Source organism: Apteryx mantelli, chromosome 18 (genome assembly GCF_036417845.1).
Source record: "Apteryx mantelli isolate bAptMan1 chromosome 18, bAptMan1.hap1, whole genome shotgun sequence".
NCBI lineage: Eukaryota > Metazoa > Chordata > Aves > Apterygiformes > Apterygidae > Apteryx > Apteryx mantelli.
This window is the reverse complement of record NC_089995.1, coordinates 11481411-11507015: the sequence shown is the minus strand read 5'-3', so window position 1 is coordinate 11507015 and position 25605 is coordinate 11481411.

The window sequence follows — 25605 nt, the reverse complement described above, 5'->3', positions numbered from 1 at the left end:
TGTTTTATATTAACAATGCACCAGCACTAAACCCTCAGACAACTCTAAAAAAGCACTAATTATTATTATTAGTGTTTTACACTAACAATAAATGTCAAATGGAACCCTGCAAACAAATAACTACCTGTCACTAAGTGAATGAAAAGCAATCTTAGTAAAGTGAATTAAAACCCAAACAACAGAAAACTCAACAAGCAAGCACTGCTAGGGTGGCTTAGCTGGGTGGTTGATGCAGCTCCTGTTATGAGAAGAGCAGTATGTCCTTGATCGTGACAGTCCCAGTAGTTGTCTTTTCCTTGATGTGTAGGGCACCTGGTTAGTGGGAGGTGTATGAGCTGATATCAGCTGGAGTGCATCAGCTGTAAGAGACAGGCATGGTAAAAGGAAATTGGATACCAGTGAGGATTTAGCTGTTTATTGTATTGGTTGCAGTGCTTTGGAGTTTTATCAGTGAAAAATTAAAGTTGGACACTGGAGTATGTATTTCTTTTGGTGACATATTTCTCTTAAATTTTTCAAAGTACTTCGAATGTTTCTTCCAAAGACTTATTTTTATGAATTGTACATTTTATTTTTCAATCTTCATTTATCTTTGATATCTGATTGACATTTTGAGGACACTCTAATCCTTTCTGCTGAAGGAAGCTCTCGTGGTGGCAGCTCTGGCAATCAGCTTCAGAGCTCTACTTGGTCTGTTTTTGTGATGGGGATGAGGTCTCTGACTGAAGAGCTGAAAGGAACTGAGATCCGGTGGGTGGCGGGGGGGAGGGGGGGGTTAGACAGACTTTATAAATGATTTTGTCTTTCATAGTCCTGTTTATTAAAGTGCAGGTTTGAAGACCCTGAGACTGCTGTCACCCCAGTTTGAGTCCAGCAGTCCACTGAGCTCAGCTAAGTTACGTTTCCTTAAAGAAGAAAAGGATGAGATGAGAACTGGCCCCTAAACCCTTGATTCAGATGGCTTGGAGTCACAGGCAGCAGTTTTCACATGTTTAATACAGGTTATCTAAGGAGATTTTCTGCAGAAGGTGTGAAAATGGGGGAAGATCCACATGGCAGCAGCTCTTCTCAGAACCAGATCCTTTGCAAAACTTCATTACTGTGTTTTGAGGTAGACTAGCAAATTGAAGTGGATGAAAATGAATGAGATGTAAAATCAGTAGATTGAGTTGTGGATGACAATCTAAATCAATTCCAACTGTATTTTAGTGAGATTATTTAGCTCAGCCTTTCCTGCTTCCTGCATCAAAACAAAACCATAAAAGCCCCATCTCAAGAATGTCCTCAGATGATGCTTAGTGCTAACAAATATTAGTTTTTGTACCCTTATGTACCTGCATGAAGTTTAAGACCAAACACAGGTGAGTATCTGACCTTATACATCCTCATCACTTTCCAGCTTTGCTTTTTTTTCCTCTTAAGCTCTGCATGCTGGAAACAAACGTATTACAAAAACCCCATTCACAATGGGTTCATGACTGCAGTGATCTGTGTTATGATTTATCTTTAGTACTTGCCAAATCATTCTTGGTAGGTCTGTCTCCTCCGGGAATGAGTAATGGGAGACATCTACAATTCATCTAAAAATGAAAAAGTGTAGTTTGCTGTATTAAAATTTAGAAGGGAAAATTTTTATGAAAGTTGTCTCTTATTTGCTTTCACCATTTAATGAATACATGGAGAGTATGGTGGTTTTCTTAGTATTATTTTGAGCTTTTCATCAGGATAGAAATTGTCATGCACAAAAGTGCAGGTTTTCCTGAATGATACTGGCAACTTTTGATAGTTTTCACCTGACCTTACTCAATCAGTGTGCACCTAAAATGGTGAGGAAGAAACAAGTCTTATACTGATAGATTAACAAGAAAAGTTCAGGTCAAAAACTCAGACTAGCCCCATCTACAAGTTTGCTAAAACTTAATCTGATGGGGGGAAAACTCAAACTGCTGTGATCTGAACCTCCTCATAAACACTTGGGAAGGATCTGTGACTTCAGTCTGGAAGAGTGGATGTGATATATATATATATATATATATATATATATATATATATATAAAATGTATACACACATATACACACTTATATATAAATAAATATATTTGACTGCCTAGAACTTAGTTTGGGAGCTTGTTCAAACACCAAAATTCTAACTAAACATCAGAAAATGCAAATCCAGAACTGAATTATTTTAAGTTTGACAAAACTCAGGTTACAGTGAAGTTACTGTCTGTTATAGAGGACAGATAAGACAATTCAGGGGGCATCTCCATTGATGCAGACTGAAGCCTGGGAGAGGGCTGTGGCATAGGATTCCAATTTGTCCTCATCTGAAGGCAAAGATGAAGCAAAAAGGAATTCCTGTGATGACAAAGTAAATATAAATAATGGGAAATTCATAAGAATAAACCTCCTGCAAATAATGTAAGCTGCATGGAGAGAGATTTCAGTGTAACAGGTCAGAAAAACTCCTTTTCCTAGTCATCTGTGTGGATAGTGGACTTGGATTCACAAAGGAAAAATTCAATTATAATTTTCTGCAGAAGGAAATTTGGAGCCTCTCCCTCTCTCCAAGCAGTGCATGGGTAGAAGTGCTGTGCACTGGAGCCTGCAGAGGGGAACAGGGTTGTGTAGTGCAGGTGTGCTTAGACTTTTAAAGGCAGTGGTGTGGCTGTAGGTCAGGAAAAGGTACCCAGAGCAGGTACTCAGGGAGGGGTTTAGCCAGCAATGCTCTCTGAGAGCAAAAGAACTAGAGTCGGTCATCTTCCCCCCTACTGTTTTAAAAATAACTGAACACAAGGACGCTTGCATCCTTGTATCTCTGCCCCTTTTATCTGAAGCAGAGGTATGGTTATCGCCTGTGAAGTGAGAGGTAGGTTGCAGGATGAACGTAAACACTTGCACAGCAAAGTTAGGGGGTCACGCTGCACCGAGGGCAGAGCGTGCTCCCACCAAGCACTGAGCTAAATCCCCTTATTGGAGGCCTCCTGCTCTGCGGACTGTGAGGGAAGAGAAGCCTGGAGATACTCATGCACAGGATTTCTTTTCAACAGAGAACTCTTTCAAAATTTCCCACCAGGCGTCAGCAGCTCTTTAAGCCATGCTGTCTATTTTGAGTTTTATTTAGATTAACAAATTCCACACCCTCGCATACAAAAGCAGAATAGAGTGAAAACACAAGCTGCCCTAACAGAGCAATATCCAACAAACATTATGCTACTCAGAAATATTTGCTGTACAATCCTCCCCACAAAAGGGACTTGTTCAGCCAAAAGATGTCAGATAGCATCTTGCTAAAAGCAATGGTGCCAGTGGAGCTTGCTTCCAAGTTCATGCAGCTGATTTTTTTTTCCCTCCGTTTGCTTTATACTAAGAATATCAGCCATTTATTTCTCTGAATCTCTGAACTTACAAAAATGAGATAGATGGACTTTATGCAGGACTGTATCTGCTAAGGAAATGGACTCCATGAAAATGGAAGATGATATAGTGTGTAGTAGGATCTGCTGCTTTCTGTTTAACAGATATATTCTATTCCACAGGTTGGCTTATAAATGCATGTTGTTGCATTTGCTCCTTTTTACTCCATTAGGCTTCCAGCAGCTAATGGAGTAGAATTTTAGAAAAAATATGCTGTGTGGCTCTGTTGCATTTTTATGCGGAACTGAGACAACTTGGGCACTGAACTCCCGATTATTTTGGACAATCCTGCTTGAATTTACACGCGGGTAGCAGTAGGCGGCAGTGTTAGGCACGTAGGCCCTTATAGGATTTACTGCATGAAGAATATAGGGAAACATTACAAAGTACTTTTCTGCGTGTTTGGGTGACTCATGCAGGATATTTGTGGTGAAGCTCAGAACTGGTGCAAGATAACCAAAGCTCCAGTTCAGGACCTCAGTCAAGCACTTAAATGAATGCTAAGCAACCCTGCTCTTGGTATCAATGGTGTTTTCCAGTCTGTTAGGTGCATCCTGTTTCTCTTCCTATGTTCTTCCTAAATCTTCCCTTTTCCTTCTCTCCTTTATTTTTTGTCATTAACTTTATCATTAATTCAGCCTCCTTTCTCTGCAGTATTGGCAAGTGTTTTCTCTCTCTCTGCTTTTATAGATTTGTTCCCCAACAATGTGCAAAGGTGTCTGTGAAGTTCTTGGTGTCTTTAGCCTGTGCGTAGTGACCTGAGTGATAGGATTTGCCACAGTAACTTATGTGTCTATTATAAAACTTTTTTATTGCATGTGAAGATGTCAGAGTAGACCATTGCTGATCAAATGTGGCTCCAAAACATCATTGCATGGCTCAAACTTATTGCCTAACTAAATCTACTGGGGACTGGAAAGCTGGCCATACTCTATTCCCAGTCAGTTTAGCCTCCCTACCTCCATACTGGGCGTGTTTTGCACAGGATCTTAAAGCTTTCTTTAGACAGTATTTGGAAAATTGGAGCAGGGAAGTAGGAGGGACTTTGGATCACTGAATCCAGAACCTGAACTTTCAAGGGGCAACATCGCATAATGCTCATCAAACTCTATCTGACAGTTGTTGAGGTGTGCTCCCATTAGTTTGCCTTTGCTGTTTTGCTTCCACTGCTTCTACTAGCCAATCGTCCTGAAAATGTTGTTGTTTAGCTATCACTGCCCTGATGATCTCCCTTCCAGTATGTCTGTAGGTAGCAGTCATTTCCACTTTCAACCTCACTGCTTGGTGAAACTAGACGGGCTTTTTCTTCTCCTTGACACTGATCAGACTAAGTGCCTTTTCTGCGTCTGTTTTGATTTCAGTTCCTTTATTTTGAATATATCTGACCAAAGTGGTACAAGGTAAGGAGCTATTTTACATCAGTTAGTTTAGCTGCTCCAAATCAACTTCTAGAAATGCTTGCTTCTTCCCATTAAATGTTCAGGAAACCTTGAGTCTTGATCCAGGTTCTGCATTGCGGGAGATCTAAACTTTGATATTCAAAGTTAATGATGTGGATATTTTGTAATACCCCAGGTGAGGTCTTACTAGTCCTTTTACTTTGGCATTATGATTTCCTTATCTCTACATCTTAGTATTATCTTCATTACCTCATGTTTGTGGTGACCCTGTGATTGACCAAGTCTTGCCCCTCTTGTGTTTTCCAGGGGTTAAGTTTTTGGATTACAGCAGAAATTCTTGTTACTAGTCTCAAGCGTATGATCTTGCAATTTGACCCATTTGCTTTATTCCTGTTCTTAGTCATCCAGTTTTCCTGCACAGTTTCTGCTCCCCTCCATGATACTTTTCCACCTAAGTTTGTGTCATCAACAAGATGTAGTCCTGCTTCTTGGGACTAATCTTATTTAATATTTTAATTAATAATGTGAACATAGGGCTGGTCTTTGAGAAAATCAGTGAGTAACCTTGTTTCAGCCTGATACGTTTTTCTCCCTTTTTTCCTATCCCACCAGATGAGGTAAGTTAACAGGAGGAAAAAAAAAAAAAAAAAAGGTTACTTTACATTAAAACCCTGAATCATTTCCCCTCCTTCTTTCAGTGGCTATTCTGGCAAACAGGTCAGTTAGATAACTTTAACTACCATGTCTCTCAAGTCAGTCTTAGTAGCTACAGTTGCCAGCTGTGGTTTCTGCCTTGTTTATCTCCTGCTTCTACCTGCAAAGTATGAACAGAAAAATGGAGGAAGGTTCTTGGTACTTCAGTGAGAGGAAGAGTCTAACCTGGCAATTTCACAGCTGTGGTACGGTCCTATTAATATTGCCAGTGTAGGATTTTGGTATGTGACAAAACTTTGCTTTTTCAGCTAATTTTGCATGTTGTTTGGAGGGTGCTGAAGTTTGCTGTTTGTACAACATCCGAGCCTGGTGATCTGTGGATGGAGAAATTTGGCGCTATTACCCTCTGCCATTTAGAGCTGTGGAGTAAGTGCACAGTTACTTTCTGCTCAAAAATGAGAAGAACAGGCAAGTCTGTATATTCAATAGCAAAATACTGGTTGGCTTTGAAGAGGAATTTTGTATATACACACATATGTGTATGCTGCTAAAAGTGATTCTTACAAATGAGTTTAGGGCCTTGAACTGTGAGGACATGGTTAATAAGACAAAGAAAAGACAAAAAGCTTTTCCATTTTTATTAGTGTTTTTTTTCTTCAGAAGTCCTGTCCCTGTACATGGGTCAAATGATATGATTAGGATGGATTCCCCCACTGCCCCAAGAAAACACTGGGGGTGGGGAGGACAAGTTGCTGTATGCTTTTTGAGCCTCTCTAACCAAATCAGTTCTGTGTTTAGTACTAGTGCTAAACTTCTGCTAACAGGGGAAAAAAGGGAAAATAATGCCTCTAGTGAGCTACCTGCATGAGAGGTTCAGTGCTATTTCTTTGATTTACTGAGGAATATTTGTGTAGAAGTTGCCACACAGCATTTTAAGCGGGGAGGACGCAGAGGTGCTTATACAGAAGCTATTGTAAAGCCAAGCATTTCAATCCATTTATCAAAACAGTCATGGTTCCCATCTGAAGACAGGTAGAATAATAAATATTGAGCAAAAGCCTCAACTATATCCAAACCATTTTATTAAACAAAAGATTTTTTTTTAAGTGACTATCTTTCAGCTCTTGCCAACTTGCTTAATAATTAAAGCAGTTACCCATCTATCTGCTGACCATGGCAGGCTTCTGCAAAGGTGTTTATTGATCTGAAATGTAACTTTGGGTGATATGCTTTTGCATTATTTCTTAGATACGCAAACAATGCTTAGCTGAAATTGCATTAAATAGATATTTCTCAAAGGAAATATAATTTCAGAGGTAACTTAAGGGCCACTATGTTTTGAGGGCCAAAAATTGTCTGGTATTTGTAGAACTGCAATATCGCTGATTTAATTGGGGATAACAGTTAAGAGGAGGGGGAAAAATCAGCCAAATTAGTCTGTGATATGGTCCCTGTTATAGGAGGGGAAGGATCTCACTCTAACCTTGGATGTGATTTTTGTAAATGTCTAGGGAAACGGATGCTGGCAGAGATTTTTTTTAAAAAAAAAAAAAAAAAAAAAGCAACAACAACACACACATGACTTCCCAAATTCTGTGATCTGATTTGGTAGGTTAATTTGGAAGGCAGATGAAAACAGAAAAGACATGACTGAACTTAGTTGTGCAGTGAGTCTAGGAGAAGGCCTCCACCCCAAAAGAAAAAAGCATGAGGCGCCCATATTTCCAAATTGCCTGCAGTTGCTCCCACAAAAAGTGCAATCTGGTCTCGTGCTGAAATGCCATCCACAGGGGGCAACCAGTGGATGAGATGGAAATGAACTGGTGAGCAGTACGCGGATGTCAGACTAGCAAGTTTTCACTCCTAAACGTTTGAGGAGTGACACAGTAGGTACATCCTACGTTGCTGCTTCTTAGTTTCTCCTGTTTAGCCAAATCTCAATTTAAATATCTCAGAGCTACTGGCTGACTTAAGACGGTTAGGCTTGCAGACTGCTCTGTTATTAATCTAGTGCAGGATTGTCTCAAATGCGGAAGGCACCACTGTTCCCCAGATGACCTGTGCACTAATCTAGCAACACTTCTGTTGTCATTCTGGGCTTCTGGAGGGACAGAACTGACTTTTTAGGATGAGCAAGCTCTAGTTCTATGAAAATCTCAATATTTTTATATTCTCTCTCTTAAAAAAAATAAATAAAGAAATAAAAAAGCTGAAACCCATTTTAGCTTGAATCTGCCTGCTTTACATTAAAAGGCAAGAGCAGGGTTTCTCCTGTTTGCATTTTCCTGTTGGGATCTTTGAGCTTTTCACTACAGCTCTAGTGGGCTTCATAGAGAATCCTCTGTCCCTTCTCATTCCCTGTCCCCAGCTTCTATCAATAGCATCAAATCCTGGGTTAAGCCAGTTCTGTCCTTAGCAGAGGTAGCTTTTTTCCTAGTTTAAACCTCACTGTGTCAGGGGAATCTCTGTTACCGGGGCTGTCAATTTTGATTTGTATATCAGTAGTGTTGTGTCAGTAGCCAGAGGGTATGGCAACAGGGTTTTCCATAAGCTTTTATTGGTCGTGTTGCTGGAGGATTGTTTCAAATTAGCTTCAGTCTCATAAAAGTACACTATAATGTTATTTCCCACTTGTAAACAAAATGGTGACTAATTAATTATTGCAGTAAGCAAAACTGCATGGTTTGCTCATTCTAGAGTTTCAGTGGTGCTCTAACACCACAAGTGTTTGAAGGTTGTAAGTCACCTTTCCTTCACTCTTAAGGCCAAGTACACCACAGGCAGATTGGAGAGGAGCATGCTTAGAGCAGTAATGAATTTGGCTGTCTGTATCAGTCTTATCCTTAAAAATAAAGCCGTTGAGTGCTGCCTCAAAAAATACCACCACCAACAAAAAACATGCACAGAATTGTCTATGGGACAATTCCTGTACTGGAGACAGACTAACGCCACAAAACTCAGATTCACACCAAGAGTAAAGCAGCTCAAAGCTAATTAGTGTTTCAATCTAAAGATTTATTTTAGCTCATTACAGATAGTCAAGCTGTTTGCAAGATGCAGGGAGCAGATTTGGTTGGAATATAGCATTACAGTCCTTGGCATTTTTGAATCCATGAAGGATTTGGGCTTTTAAATATCAGTGACTATTTCTAGAAGGTTATAAGATACTTGTGACTTAAGAATTTCAATACAACTGTTATGGGATACATTTTCAAAAATTTTAATTCGAAAGCTAGAGATGCTTTTTGAAGGGAAAAAATACCATATAGACCATACCACAAGATACCACAAGATATTTTTATGCGTGATATACCATACATAGTGCATGAGGATTAATAATAGTACAAAGTAAGTGTGCAAGTGTTACTGACTGGGACGGTAGCATTTCATATCCACTTTGCATCAGTGTAAACAACTGCAGAAGGTAGAGGGCAAGTGGTGAAAACGGATCCAACATAAGGGCTCTAGAGAGCAGAAGGAAGCTGATTAATCTTTTGCTATCTTACAACTTCATATTAGTAGTTTTTCTTATCACACATACTTATAATCCATACCCTGTGTTACTGCAATTGCAGCTCACTTGTACTCTCTAAATGTGAAATCCATGAAAGCTACCTTGCTGATGTCCCTTTAAAATCAGCTTAAACCTGACATTGTAATTTACACCACTGTTTGTCACTATTTAATTTTCTCTGACACTCCCATTAGTTATACCTGTTCACATCTGTTCTGAATTTATCCCTTTCAATTTAATTTATTATTACTTTCAATGCATAAAAATCTGAACCAGTAACAAATTGTCCAGGTAATAAGTCCCATCCTCTGGCATGCTTATAGCCAAGAATTTGTTGACACTTCCATTATATATCCTGGGGTGCAGGTGTAGGTAGGAAGGAAGCAGTTTAGTATGCTGACAACCACAGTGCTCGAAGTGCAGGGAAGGTTAAGGCTGGGATAAGTAGTAGATAGGTTTTTTTGAACAGACTGGATGATTTTCTTAAGGGAATGGTAAAAATTAATATGTTACACTCATACAAAACTGAGAAGACCTTCAGGAAGAAAAAGATTTATAATGTCCTAGATAGTAAGTCAGTGTCTGTTCAATAAGTTCATGTGAGGAGGCTACGCTGCAGCTGTTGAATCGATAGTCAGAGAGGGAAACAGTTCTGGAAGGCAGGTTTCTGAGCGCAAGGAAGGAACAGCAATATGAGAACAACTGAGATGTGCCCCAGGAAGAAAATTAATGTCTGGTTTCCCACAAGACAACAGAACTCTGAACTGAAATTTTGGGAGAATTTTAGGGCAAAAAGCTGGAGGAACTGAAGCTTTGTGGTCCTCAAATTTCCTTTAGTGGAGGAGGGGGCATTGATTTGCTTTGGAGAAAGGACTTGTGATCACTTAGTAGGACAGGAGGAAGAATTGACTTTAATGGGTAAGGTTTTGCAGGATGGCTGTATCCACTCCATGGCTGTCTACTCCTTCTTATGTCTCTAAGCAACCTTCAGTGACTTAAGTACAGGACATGTCCCAGAGTTGTGTTGGGTGAAAATGTGTGAACTCACCACACAAGACCACTAGCTTGTTATATTTTTTTTGGCAAAGGCTTGAGGACTGATCCTGCCATAGTTGGAGGCAACTGCACTATTTGACTTTTGGGGCAGAAAATGCATCAAGAAAAACATAATGTTCTTTAAAATGATTGAAAGGAAAAGGTAACTGGGATGGTTTGAGTTGCTCTCCAGGCTTCCTCTGCTTTTACTGTCATTTCTCCACAGCCCAGGGGCAGGTGACTGGCTGCTGCAGAGCAGCCTGTGAAACAGCAGGTCAAAAACCTCAGCTCTGGAACATCAAAGTTGAGGCTCATTTGGAGGAAGGGCCTCTGCAGTAGCTTACAGGTCTGCATGTCCTCCTTGAGGAATGAGGAGATGGGAGATCCCAGTGCAGGTGTGCAGACTTGGACAAGTGGAAGATTTTGAAGGTGATGTTTGACAGACAGAATGGGTGGGTAGGATGTGAAGATGCAAAAGCATTACTGGAAAACTACCTGGCGACTCTGCTTTGACAGAGCGCGCCAGATTATTCATTCTGTGGGAAGGTGAAAGTCTTTGCTTTTGAAATTGTGCCTTAGTGAATAATCTGGAACGTTATGAAAACAGTGAATTCATCTGTTCATGAATAGTGTGGATATTTTCGCTTTTGTGCCATACCCATCCACAGCAATATTTTTTGTATTAAATACTGTGAATCCACTTCACCTGTCAGCACTATTCAAAACACAAAATGCTGCATGAATAGGAAGGATGTTCTGGGATCTCTCAAATGATTACTGTTGCTAGGAAAACCACTTCCTGATATCTTTGTGCTCAGTGTCTGTGTCTCTCTTTGTGTACAGCCTTCAGTGACAGGCAAATTCATATCAAGGCACAGGGAAGAAATAGGAAAAGTTTAGAAATGTTTAAAGAACGCTGCTTAAAGTTAAAAGGCGGATGTCATCGCAAATAATAGTTAAGAGTTATGATTTCTTTCCTATGTGGGATTATTGGCATTAAATTGGAGAGAATTGCAGTGCTGGTTATGCTGTGAATCTGATGCAGGCTTGGGTTGCATTAAAGCTCAAAATTGTTAGGATCTCCACAATGCAGCTAATGTATTTTGTGTAGTAATAACAAAGAGACTTATTCTGAAGGGTCACAGACACTGGCTTCTGCTTGGGGGGTTTACTTATTTTTGTTTTTTAAACCAAGTTTTTATAAGCTATAAATGCTTACATTAGCCAGAGGCGCATATATAGAGAGGTTTGTATTTTTTGATATGCATGTGCAAGCACAGAAATCATAGGTATTTAACCTGCTGTGATTTAATGTGCTGATACTTGTAAGTATCAGATAATAATAAGAGGAAATAACATTCTGAAAGTCATGGTGCGAACAGGAACTTCGACTCAAATTGTAGAAGACAGACTCATACCATATTCTCAGGATAGTAATGTTTTGGCTATTTGAATTTCACCTTTAATTGTGCCCTTATATCATGGATCTCAAAGTAGGGGGCTGGTATCATACCCATTTAAAGAGTAAACCTGCAGTGAAGAAAGTGTTAGGGGAAAAGATATGCTATGCAAGCTCCTGCTGTAAGCAGTCTCTTACAGCTGCTATTGCTGCCTGCCTGGATTCCATACAGGTGAGCTGGGAATGTGTAATGCTCCCTACTGTTAATTTTGGGGACTCACTGGGGAGGAGGAGAAACTGAATTGTTGGAGTTAGAGACCTTAATGGGAATTTAGGTTGATGCTTTCAAAGGAGTTTGAGGTAGCTATAACTAACGAGAACATCTGTAACTCTCTTGGTAGGAAAAAAATATTGCTTAAAAAATGCTTTTTTATTTTCATGTAAACTCTTCTCTTCATTTGTCTGATATTTGCTGCTCTCACCCTCACTGTTGGTTGTTAATGAAAACAAAAATCTAATAATAAAAAAAAGGAGTTTCTATAAAGAAAGGTGTTTCTATCCGAACAGAATAGTCTTTAACAAACAAACAGCTTTTCCAGGGCTTTCAAGCAGATCTTGGAAATTCTTTGGAAAACCTGGCCAAAGGCTCACAGGTTTTATCTGCTTTGCCATCCTAGATGAGCTGCGCATTTGCTCTGTGCCTTAGTTTCCCCAGCTGCAAAGTGAGGATAATATATAATTCCATACTTCAGTATGGTGATCTTCCTGCGGGCTAAGGCCAGTACTTCATGCAGATGTAAGTCAGTAGATAAGCAGTGGCTTATCTATTAACTGTACCTGAACCTTTAAAATCTTTCAGCCAAATAACATCTATAAGTAGGCCGTTGCCAATGATATGTTAGAGATTCCCTTCTCTGTCCCATCTATGGAGCTTATCTGTTTCAGGCCCAGCTATGGAGTTTGGGCCTTTTTGTCTGTAACACCTTAGATTTCTTTTATTTTGAAGCCCCTTGTGTAATAGGTGGTTTGCTGAACAAAACTGCATCCATCACATACGTTTTTGCTTGGATTTGTTACCACTGATGCTCTTCTATTGATGGCAAATTTGCTGCTAAGCTGTGATGAATTTATCAGTTCTACCAACTGAATAAGAAGATGCAGCTGGACAGGGCAGATTTGGCTACTTGATGGATAGATTAGTTTTTATCTCCTGCACTTGGCATGAATTAGTCGGAATGTACCATTCCTTCCCAAACGGAATTTGTAGTTCTGCCGCCTGCCCTAAGGAGAACAATGGCTCCCACTGGATGCTTTGTCCTATTTTTTTCACTCTCTAGCTGCAACATCCTTTTAATAAACCAGCTCCCAGCCAAGTACAGTCTTTCCCCAACACATTCTAATTCTTTAAAATAGCAGAAAATTTATTCTGTTCTCCTGGGTCTTTAAGTCCACATTTTAAAATTCGAGGAGAGTAAGCAGAGTATCCTCTACTGTGATATAGCCAAAAAAGGGGATATATCACATTTTAAAAAATGAACTAGCTTAACAGTTTTAATGATTTAGAAAAAGTAGTTATCAAAGGGAAAAGTTTGTGTGCAGGGACTGTGGACGAGACAGACTTTTTCTGACTTTCCCATCACAAGTGTTTCACTTCCCTTCCTCTTCTCTTCTTTTATTACTGCTTATGTTTATTTATTTGTTTTACAGTCTAGTGGACTCGGAGGATAAATTCCTTATGTGCTTGGTGCTATAGAAGAAAAACATGTTAAAATGTAATTCCTGATTTATTTACAGTCTAACAAAAAGAATGACAAGCAGCAAAAGGTAGCGCTGGCGCTGCAGATAGCTAAATGAGGACCAGTGGCAATAAGCAACAAGGCTATGGCTGGAGGAGTCTGTGTCAGAGGCTGGAATTAGACCTTGGATTTTTATGCCCTAACTCGATGGTGTTGTGGATTTTTGCTTTAAGACCTCTCTGGTCTCCTTTTCTTGACGCTTTCTTTGTTCATCTTTTGTTCAATTTGTCCTTTCTTATCTCTCTTCTTTAGGGGTCCCGGAAAAGAACTAAAATGCATCAAATAATTTAACTAGTTTCTCTGGGATGGCCTAAAGAATATGTGATGAAATAATTTAAGTAGACACTTACTCTCCTAGAATTTCAGTCTGAGTGACTAAATTTCTTCCCTTTTTTCCCTTGTGTGCAGGAGTCTAAAACTTTAAAATCATTATGTGGTAAATTTACCCCCACCCACCTATTGCTTTTGCTCCCACTTTCCCATTTTTCTGCTAATGAGTCATGATATGTAATTACCTTCTGTCTTTACTGTATTTAGTGAACATGCCAGTACAGAATGATTTAAGAAAATACAAAAAAAGCTTACAAAAAAAGAAAAAAGACAAGGAAACAAGCAAGCATCCAGGACTGCTTTGGCTCCCACTCACCATTTTTGCTCTTGCCAAGTGTAATGAATATTGCTTTTTCTCTATGGCAGTCTGAAGCAGGATTAAGTAAACTTATATTATTACATTTTAATGAATGTTTGCATTTTAATGTATAATTTTTCAGTGGGCCATCAAGCTTTACTGGATGTTTAAACAGGCAGTGAAATTGAAATGTATCCCATCTCTCCCTGAATCTGTTTGTCTCTAAATCTATTATCCAACCTTGCCATGCATGTTAGCATATGAGTTATGCAGAATATACTATGTGAAATAGCCAGAAACTACAGCGTAATGTGGGAAGGGCTGATCGTGGATTGTGGCGTGCTTTTATCATGACCCATCTCTTCAAGCGCTGGTCTCATTCCTAGCAAAACGGGATGGTTTTATATCCTTAAACCCCAACCTGAATTGGGGAAGTGCACATCAAAGCCAAGACACCTCAGAAGTGCCCTGCTTGCCAGATCCCTCTCTTTTTAAAGTGCTTTTGCTGCATGTAGCTGTGACAGTGTGTCCTGAAGAAAGAGATGTTTAGGACTGCTTATTAAATAGTGGGAACCAGAAGTTCATTGTCACTTTAGGAATTTGTTTTTAAGGATTGTTTCTTCTTAGTGACATGGGGAAGAATGTAAAAGCCAGCTCTCTCAGCCACTGAATAATAAATGATTGAATAGCAGAAATTCAATAGGGCTTTTTCTGTGAATAAAATGGCAAAGAAAATAACCATTTCTTTGGGATAGCTCATCCATTCATGGATAGCTTCTTTTGGTAAATAAATATCTTGCCACCTGCAACTCTGCTCCTAAAGCTGTTGTGTAATTTCCAGTATTTTCTGATGGATTTCAAAATGAGTTTTAAGGAGGATGTTGTTAAAAGTAAACAAAAAGAGTAAGAGAAGAAAAGAAAAAGAACTTACATCAAAGATATCAACATTTTTCTTCTCTCTGCATGTTTCCCCTGAATATGGAGTTGGCAAACTCTCAAATCACTTTATCATGTTTGAACTTGGAAAAATGTATGATAATACCAGCTGAGCTAATATTTAAAGAGCTCTTCACTTCAGAATTTTATTGTCTCTCTCTGTTCTTCTAAAGTCTTCTGACAGGCATAGCAAGGCTGAATGGCTAAGGCAACTGGAGAGGGAGGCAGAAAGACATTTGCTCCTGAACCTGGATCAACTGTGTCTGAAACAGCCCCTTCAGGATTTCTCAAAATTATATTTATTGCGGTAGTCTCAGACACTGCTGTACTAGCCAAGTGTCAAGCAGCGCACCACGTACTCTTCCCTGCCCTCGCGCCAGCTCTCTGCCTCTCGAGGATCCTCCGGGGTCCGCAGGAATCCCGGCTGTCCCTCCGGAGGTCTCCTGGTTGCTGGACTCAGACAGCACCAGCAGTCACAGCCTGAGCTGGCAGTGTCTGGTCAGGACACAAAGATCCTCCTCGCCCGGATAACGCTAGACATTGAGAGGTGTATTTGTGTTTTTCCCAGTGGGTGTGTTTTCCTAGTTTTTTTCTTTAATGTGTGTATCATGGTGGTAACTTCATCTAGTTGCAGATTTCTGACAGGCTCAAGGAAAGCTGGGAAGTGGCACTTTGAAGTTAAGTGGATGTACAGCAGGAGAGGGGTTGTCAGTGCATTAGTGGCATTTTTTTAAAGACTTGTTTAAGGCTTCCTTCCTGGCTTATGTGAGTTGAATTGATAGTAGGAAAAGGTGGCAGGAAAGAATAAATCATAGAGATCCTGTCCTCAGAGGCTTCAGACATCTAGGGGTTGCTTTGAAAATGCTCTAAGGCTTGAAGTGGGTGGGTAGCAAATACTGCCTGGTGTTTGGACTTTCACTTGCTCACCCCATTTGCCACCACACCAGACAATCAAATCAGGTTTGGGCAGGTGATCTCTGGAGACATTTCTCCAAAAGGCTTAAAAGGTTAATAAATCCTCAAAATCAAGTGGGCCAGAGAGATAAGGAGGTTTTGGCTGTACCTTCATGTATGGTCTAACCTTGGAAGTGCTGAGTATTATCAGCTTCTTCAGCACCCTAGAGTTGTGAACGCTTTGGCACGACTTTAGGATCCTTGACCTTTATCAGATCCAAGCCGCAGGGTTTTTATTTCTGGGTCTGAAGTCAACAGATGCTTAAGGGTTACCTAGGTCATCTGTAGGTGAGGTTCTCCTTTTCTTCTCCTTGCAACTGTTCTGTATCTTAATCCCAACTTGTGGAAGTGAAACGTGGCAACCTTAAGTGTATAATTTCCTTTCTATTACATTATTTCTTCCAGTACAGGAGGTACCCAGTGTTTGTCATTTAGGAGTGTCATATCATTACATTGCATATTGCAGTGTAATGATGTGAAATGATTAAATGACAAAATGCCAGTTCACTGCCAAAAATTTAAAGTAGCATACTTTTATTTGCAGATGGGAAAGCTATTATTAATTTCTGTATGGGTTTTGCCAGATGAAATAGCATAAGCAGACTGAGAAGGAAGGTGGATACAATCCTTTTCCTAATTTGAACATAAATAGTAGGAGTAATGTCCACCTCTGGTCCTCTCTTTAGAGTATATGTCCAGTGCCACTGGGATTGCCATATATCAACTTAGTCTCCTGCAAAATAATGATAGCAGATATCAAAATAAGGTCTGACTGGCATTTTGTTTGTGTGAAGGGAAGATATTCAGCCTCAAAGAATGGTTTCTATGAAAAGCAGTGTAAGCCTTTTTGTTCAAAATTGTTTCTTTCTTAGTGTTAGTATTCAGAAATGTTTCCCGCTAGATTAAAGATAATCTAGTTATGGCACCAAAACTGAGCGTGTCTGCTTTCAAAAAGGATGATGAGACCAAAGACAGGATGGATAATGGGAGCAGATGTCTAGAATTTGGAATTTCTGTATCCAAGGTTAAAACAAACGAAAAAGTAACTGAAGATATGGAGCTAGATGTAAAATTGGAGAAAATACAGTACAAGTTTACCAAAGGCAGACTAGCGGAGTATCTCATGCCATTAAGTGCATCTCCTGAGACTCCTTCTGGAATATTGTGTGCACTGTTCTCAACAAGATGAATTCAAGCAGCAAGATGTGAAGGCCTGCTACTATGGTGAGTGGGGAAGTAGTCTACTAAAACTTAGAATACCATATAAGAATTTAGCAAAACCAAGGCTGAGAGGGAATTTGACTGCTTTCTCAAAACAGTGAGTGAGCATAAGGGAGGTAGAGCAGCTATTTAAAAGACAGTGTTGGCACGGGAACAGATAACTCAGCACTGAAATTGAATCCATTTCAATTGGAAGCATTGCCATCGAGGAGGCGGCTGTGGAACAGCCATTCAATATTAATGGAGGACAAAATACCTACTGAGCTTTCAGGTGGAGAATATGTGCGTGAAAGGGCTTATGTAATGTGGCTGCTGCTGTCTTTCCCTTCCAGCCCTTGAGTCTCTGCTCCTGTGTGATGGTAGATTGAACTTTCTGCTACTTGTGTTTTCTTCCACAAGAAAGAACGTAGAACTGTAGGCAGCAGGACAGGCAGATCAGCCAAAGGTGCAAAGTAAAATAATCTTTGATCTTTAGAAAAAGATGTTTTCTGCATCAGATGTGGGAAGTCTTATCTTGGGAGGAGGATAGTTATGTAAATCTGTGTGAGAAAACAATATTGGATATCACCTGGTGTCTAAGTAGCAAAATATTTGAAACAGGTGAGAGCTACAGCTGGTTTATTGGAAATGGGTCTGGCAGATCTCAAGAGGTCATCTAGCTTTTTTTAGTGCAAAGAAAGGTAAATCTAAAGTATTCATGTTCCCAATTCTCAGCTCTTTGGAGTACTGTTTGGCTGTTATCTCCAGATAACCGTACTTTGATATTCCTCCAAGTTCATGGTCTCTAGGTTGAAACATCAGTGGATGAGTGGTGAGAAATTGTGAATGGAAGGTCACCAGGTCAGGCGAATCCGTCTTGGTTGTAAAGGTACAGCTTAGACCAGTTTCTGTTCTGACTTTTGCCTGAGGGGAAGATTACTGGGAGATACATTGGTTAAAGCTGACATAATGACACTGCATGCCTACAGTCACACATGTGGTTGTGCTTTGCTGGATTGGGGCCTCAGCCAACAAGTCATGTATACTGCTTTTCTGGTTTTATGTATAGATAAGGTGAGGCAGGCTCTTATAAATTAAAACTTAAACACTATAGCATTTTTGGCTGGTTCTGTCCTAAAATCTTGATAGTTTTAGTTATGTTTTGCAGAGTTTTAACAAAACAAAAGCAGAATAATGTACTATGTGCTGAGAGTAAAAGAGGAAAAACCAGGCAAGCGGTTTGTATTTATATTTTATTAGGTTTCCTTGACATGTTGAAAGTCACTCGTTTGTTATAAAAGTAAGGTAACAGAAGCCATCCCAAAACAATAATAATTTTACAGTTTTATAAACAATGGTAGCATGTTTGCCAAAATGGCTAGTAACTGTTTGGACCTGTCTTTTCAGCCTGACATTCTTTCTAAGAAGAGAAAACACAAGAGACAGGTTTCCACTTCTAGCACGTTGGCAGAAGTACAGAAACCCCATTCTTAATGTGATGGGACTCGTAAATGGACAACTATTCAACTAATAAAACTGTCAAAAGCATTCATTGTACAGGTGGCTAAAAGGTTAGATGTTTGAAAGGCATCGTCATGCTAAATATACTGCTTTATGTATGGACTGACTTCTCATTAATTTATTTGTCTAATAGCTGAATTACAGCGCATGTGTGATAGACTTGATTTTTAGTTGTGTTTTCTAGGTTGAAGCATAAGAAAACAAGAAAAACCTTATGGTTTTTCCTATTAGAAAAGAAAAAACAACCTTGTGCAGTAAAACTTGCTATTCTAAATCTGGTTGTTGAGGGTCTCTTCTCCCACAGTCCCCCAGAGTTTTTTTTAAAAAAAAAAAAAAGAAAGAAAGAAAAACACACTTTGAGGATGCATAAAATATATTTTGAGAAAATATACATATCCAGTCCTAGATCCTGTTCTTACCAATGGGATGGCAAAACATATTAGACCTTTAAAACTGAACGATTCACACTTTCATAACAGAGGCTTCTAGACTGTATTTGGGGATAACCTTCACTAATCCAGGACCGCCAGTGCGGTGTCCCGGCGTGCCCATGAGCTGCAGAGTCGCCAGCCTGTGGTGCCGCTGGGGCCCCGGGCGCTCTAGTCCTCGCCTCTGCAAATACGCTCCTTCGACCCGGGTTGTCACACTGTGTAGATATACTTTGGTCTCTGATAGGGAAAAGCTGCTGCTAATTTCAGTGGAGTGACCTAGCCCAGAGCCGAGAATACGTCCCCTTGTCTGTCCTGGGCTCTGCTTCTGATAAGTCACCGACCTCTAGCAGTTCATGTTCAATCATACAGGAATAGAAAGTGTTCAATAACTTAAAGAATCAAAGTATGAAGGATGAAAGAGTACCATTAATTTCTCTTGCCTCCTTTTTGGTAGAAATGAATGACACTGACTTAAAGAAAATGGGCCGTATCTGTCCCTGCCATAATTCTGCCGGTTCTAGTGGCTGTACAGCAGAAGCAAAGTAGATTCTCTGCCATTAGGGACCAAGCAGTAATAAATGGCTTAACCATAGTTAGCCTTGCTTTCCTTCCTAACGCTGAAAAGTCAGCGTGACACATTTTACAGTCTATTTCACTAAAATTCAAAGGGCAAGAAATCAGTCTGTACCTACCATCTTCTACATGTTATGACTGGTAGCCTAGCTATTTTAAGAAAAAGTTTAAAAAAAAAAAAAGTTTAAAAAGCAAACAGCTTAAAAAACAAACAAACCTCAACTCAGAAAAACAGTATTTTTAATTCTGTACAACACTAATTTTATCCAGAAAGATATTTGCAGTCATCTCCTCCTGTAGTTAAATCATTGTACAGTTGATTTCTCCTGTGAACACAGCAAAAATATTTTATATTGAAATAGTTTGGGTTCTTGTTTTTGGACAGTATTTCTTAATTTCATTCCATTTTTTGTGACAAACTTTAATAAAGAAAATAAAACAAATTTGTATTTTTTTAAGGAAGGATTTAGTGACAGCCTAGTTATTTAATTAACTGCATTATCTAGGGTTTGGAAAGAGTGACCTAACTAATGCATTTTTGCATGCTCAATTTTGGCTGTAAAATAAGTGTAAAATGAATTTTACTTCTGAAATTAATTGAAAATGTTTTCTTCAACTCTTCATTGTAGAAGCATTACCTCAAAAGATATTCAGGGACACAACCAGAATGAATTTAAAAAAAAAAAAAAAAGCCCGCCACTCACCACTTCAAGTTATTTATAGGCTGAAAGTGTGAAAGTGGGCTGGAACTGACTACACCCAGCTGTTTGACAAAAAAATAAAGTCAGCTTTTTTATGCTTCCATTTTTTGGACAGGTGAGAAAACAGACAATTGCTTTTCTTGGTTTAAGATAGCCATGAGGCCATAGGAAACTCCATGTGCCATTGACAGCATTGGGGAAGACTAAAATTTTTGGAGTACTCTCTCCCATCTGGTTGGGACAGATTTTCTTCTAATGTTTGAAACTGTATCATGACTTCCTTCATGGCCCGAAGAAAATGTGTACGTAGACATCTTTGAATGTGAATGCTTCTTTCATCACAGTTCCTCCATTTAATTTACAAGTATTATTCTGTTCTTAAACTTTGGGTAGACAGCATGGGTTGAGATGCTCCAAAGTAAAAACGCCATGGATGCAAAAAAGAAATGTAGGTTTTCTCCAACACTTATTGCATGAATGTGGTTAATAGTGACCTAATCACATACTATCAAAATGAATAAAATGTTTGCTATGGACTTCATTGTGCACATGAGCTGTAACTTATCAGCTGCTTATTCTGCTGCTTTGCAGTTGCACCTGGGGTGAAGCATGATGTCTGTTGCCCTGGGTGTGACTTTATTTGCAAGTCCGAGGCAAACAGACACTCCATGTGTGCAGACTGGGATGTGCGTGAAGAAAGGTTAGCTATCTCTAGAAGGCAGCAGAGTGCAAAAGGAAAGCACACTGGCCACTCGGTTCTGATGGATCTTGAATCCTGCTCCGCAGTGGATCTGCATATGGACTGCAGATCTATCTAGGGCTTATTGCAGCTATTGCACATGTGCTGTAACATATGCACAATCCAGGAAATCCGCAGTCATTAATCTTGTGAACTGCTGAGAAAGATCTGGAAAGAAAGTATTAAGGGGAAAGGGGAATTGGTTTTTATCTCGGGCAGGCATCATTTCTGTATAGAAAATGTGAGGAAAAGATCAGCTGTATTTGTGTTGCACCCTCTCCCATTCTCAGACATGAAGACATCTGCAGACCTGGGCTTGTCTGAGTGGGGGGGACTTCTGGAGGGCACCAGCTGGATAGAGTGGGATGTATGGACTCTATTCCCATTTTCTGCTGTCTCTACCATCATGTTATAAAGAAGCTGACAGGACCACTAAATGCTCTTAGCATTGGGCCTGGAAACTAGATTGGAGTAGAGCTGGGAAATGGAGAGAGGGAAAAAAGTCTGCCTGAGGGAACAATTTTAGGGGAAACTTCAACCTTGGTGAGCAGTTCTGGACTTCTTCCATGAATTTTTCTAGCAGAGGAAAGTCCCCAGTTTAACAAGTGCTAGCACTCATGGGAGGTCAAATGAAGATGGCCATAAACAAGCAAAACTGGATGCCAGATTTAATGCCGCATATAAAATAGAACAGGACACAACTTTCCCATCTCAGATTATTTAGTTAGCTTTGGGTTGGCACTCAAAAGGTCAAAAGACTACCTGGAGTGAACTTCTGTAACTTTTTCACTTGCTGTTAATTGCTGAAGGGGGATTGAAAATACTGGGGTTATACAGCCCAGTAGCGCATTTGAATCTTTTAAGACATGTTGCCATCACTTTCACTATTAGATTGTCATGGCAAGATGAGATGAGCAAGAAACAAGTGTGTATGGCTTTGACAGTTGTAATGGATGGCTTCATGGGCATGCAGCAGAAAAGTGAAACGGAAGACTCCTATGGAAAGCAAATTTAGAAAGGTTTCCCTGGACTGTCTACCAGGAGGTTATTAACTGGAGGATGGAATGAAAGCATCAGTTGAAGTTTTATCACTAAGGAGGCCTTATCTTCAAGATGATTAAGTGAGAATGAAATTGAAAATTCTGTCATTGTAAGCGCTGAGTTGCTGGAGCATGTTTTTTAACTGGAAAAGTTCCCTCTCTTACTCTGCCCTCACCCACTCATGGGTGAGGCTTGTGATAAGCAGCTTGTTAAGAGTGCACGTAATGCCCTCTGTATATAATATTTAAAACAGCTTGACCTTCCCTAACATATTTTATCCCTGGGTCTCAAAGCACACTAAAATGGAATACCTGTCTTCTACAGATGTGAATTTGACTTGGATTAAGAAGCTAAGGCATGCTAAGAATAAGAACGAAATTGTTCAATTAGCCTCCATTTTCAGATGCCGTGTTTGAGATGCACTGGACTTTGCAAAGCCAGGCATTCAAAGCTATTCCTAATTATACCAGGAGCCTATGTCACCTGAGAAATCAGTCACTTGCTTGTGATGCTCTAAAAAGTGTTAGGTGAGTTGTGCTACAGATGAACCTAAACAGCAGATAGCTGCTAGCTCATGGCCTTAATAAATATACAGGAATCAAATTTCAGTGGATTTTTTGGCAGTGGTCTCAGACCATAGCAGGGAAATAGTATTTTGGAAAGATACTCTACAGAAGGGTGATGTTCTTGCTTCTCTTCAACAGAGCATGCAGGTCCTGAGCTGCTATTCAATTATTTTCTTTCTAAGATAAATACCTTCATTTTTACTTGAGAAAAAGTAATGCTGAAAACCTGAGCTTGAAAATTTCTGTTATCTGGCTGGTGGGAGTCCCTCTGTCCTAGTTCTTCCTCTGTTAAGTAGTGATCGCCCAGTAGTGGAGGACAAGAGTCAGGGTAGCCTTAAGGCTCAGCAGTGAGTCACTGTTCTACTTTCAAGGGTTTTAGGGCAAGGTGAGTCAGAAGTAGGCACAATGTGCTATGAAGCACATGCATGCTACACATAATACCTCCTCCACTGCATTTTGTGATGGTCCATGCATAGTACTACTCTTTTCACAGAATCACAGAATTTTTGAGGTTGGAAGGGACCTCTGGAGGTTGTCCAAGTCCAACCCCCCTGCTCAAGCAGGGTCACCTAGAGCACGTTGTGCAGGATCGCTTCTAGACGGGTTTTGAATATCTCCAGAGAAGGAGACTCCACAACCTCTCCGGGCAACCTGTGCCAGTGCTCAGTCACCCTCACAGTGAAGAAGTTTTTCCTCATGTTCAGATGGAATTGTCTGTGTTTCAGTTTGTGCCCATTGCCTCGCGTCCTGTTGCTGGGCACCACTGAAAAGAGTCTGGCCCCATCCTCTTTATACCCTCTGTTTAGATATTTGTATACATTGATAAGATCCCCTCTCAGTCTTCTCTTCTCCAGGCTAAACAGGCCCAGCTCTCTCAGCCTTTCCCCATAGGGGAGATGCCCCAGTCCCCTAATCATCTATGTAGCCCTTCACTGGACTTGCTCCAGTAGTGCCACATCCCTCTTGTGCTGGGGAGCCCAGAACTGGACGCAGTACTCCAGATGTGGCCTCACCAGGGCTGAGTAGAGGGGGAGGATCACCTCCCTCGACCTGCTGGCAATGCTCTTCCTAATGCAGCCCAGGATCCCACTGGCCTTCTTGGCCACAAGGGCACGTTGCTGGCTTATGCTTAACTTGGTGTCCACCAGCACTCCCAGGTTCTTCTCTTCCAGGCTGCTTTCCAGCAGGTCAACCCCCAACCTGTACTGGTGCATGGGGTTACTCCTCCCCAGGTGCAGGACCCTGCACTTGCCTTTGTTGAACTTCAGGAGGTTCCTCTCTGCCCACCTCTCCAGCCTGTCCAGGTCTCTCTGAATGGCAGCACAGCCCTCTGGTGTATCAGCCACTCCTCCCAGTTTGGTATTAGCAGCAAACTTGCTGAGGGGGCAGTCTGTTCCTTCATCCAGGTCATTGATGCATAAGTTGAACAGGGCTGGACCCAGTCCTGACCCCTGGGGGACACCGCTAGCTACAGGCCTCCAACTAGACTGCACCGCTGATCACAACCCTCTGAGCTCTGCCGTTCAGCCGGTTCTCAGTCCACCTCACTGTCCAGTCATTTAGCCCACACTTCCTTTTCCAGCAGTTCTTGAATTATTAGTTTGAGGAAAAGGTAACAAATGGGAGTATATTATTCAGTTAGACACTTTTTTTATTGAAAAAAATGCAATGCTTTTGTTACAATTTCTGTATTATAGTTGCTGGGGTGTTGATCTGTTTTTAAATATACTTGTATATGGCGGTCTGAGAGTTAGTATCCCTAAAAGTATTGCTCAACTTAACATAATGCGTTATATTTTGAACACTATGTTGATACATTTCATGCCTCATTTCCTGCCAGTTGTGAGCTCTAGTAAACACTCAAAGAGCGTATTCGCATTTTTCATGTCAAAAAGCCCTATAGTTTGTTCCTTCTAGGATGTCACTAGTTAAATAGATTCCTGTAAGGACATATTCTGTTCACACTGTAATCTGTTGTGACACTAAATCTTAATCCTTCTTCAAATTTCCATTGTTTTTCTATGAAAAGATTATTTCTAAAATATTTTATATCTCACATCCATTTTCTTTGCTAAGAATTAATTGCATAAGCAGTGGGTATCTGACCACTATTAAGTCTTCTATCGTAACCCAAAATTAAGAATTTAATGTGGATTATTCATAACATCTATCCAGTTAATTTAAAGTAATTTTTCTTTGCGCCAGGCAGAATTTACACTTCCTGAAATGAGCTTACCTCCTCATAAGTTCTTGAAAGAAGGACAACCTGGGTGTACCTGCAGGTTTTGGGACGCCTGTGTCACTGTTGAATTACAGATCTGAAAATTTTTTACTATCCTGTGTCATCCCTGGGCTTGATCTTGTCTTTCTTAAGTGGTATGTGGCTTACATGGCTCTGTAAAGCAGGAAAATGAACTGCAGAACAATTTGGCCCTGTGATTGGCAAATGGATGTATGGCTCTGCTACTAATGTAAGTAGGTAGAGAATTCTGTCCTTGTGGCATTTTATACAAACTTGTCATGCAAGCGAGTTACTATGGAAGTCTGGAAGAGTGGAGAATAAGACCTCATATTTCAGGGTTCTGTCTTGTTATTTTAAATTAGCTCAGCAAGGAGCTGCCTGCGAGTTTTCTGGCAGTCGTAATAAGCATCTGTAAGAAAGACCTACGATGCTAGAAAAGCTGGGTTTATTTCATGATGGCTTCTCATTATTGTAGACTCCTTCAGGTTGGAAGGAACCTCGGGAGGTCTCTGGTCCAACCTCCTGCTCAAAGAAGGGGCAAACGCTGAATTTGGACCAGGGTGCTCAGGAACTTGCCCAGCTGGGTCTTGAAAGCCTCCAAGGACAGAGGTGCCACAACCTCTCTGGACAGCCTGTTCCAGTGCTTAATTACCCTCATAGTGAAAAAGGTTTTCCTTATATCCAGTCACAAAACCCTCTGTTTCACTGATTGCTGTCTCTTTCTCCCACTGTGTGCTTTACTAAAGAGACGAGCTCTTTCCTGGTCTTCAACTTCGTCTTAGGTCCTGGAGGGCTGCTATTACATCCATGATATCAATACTAAGAGTAGATAAGATGAGAGAAAATCACCTGATGGTC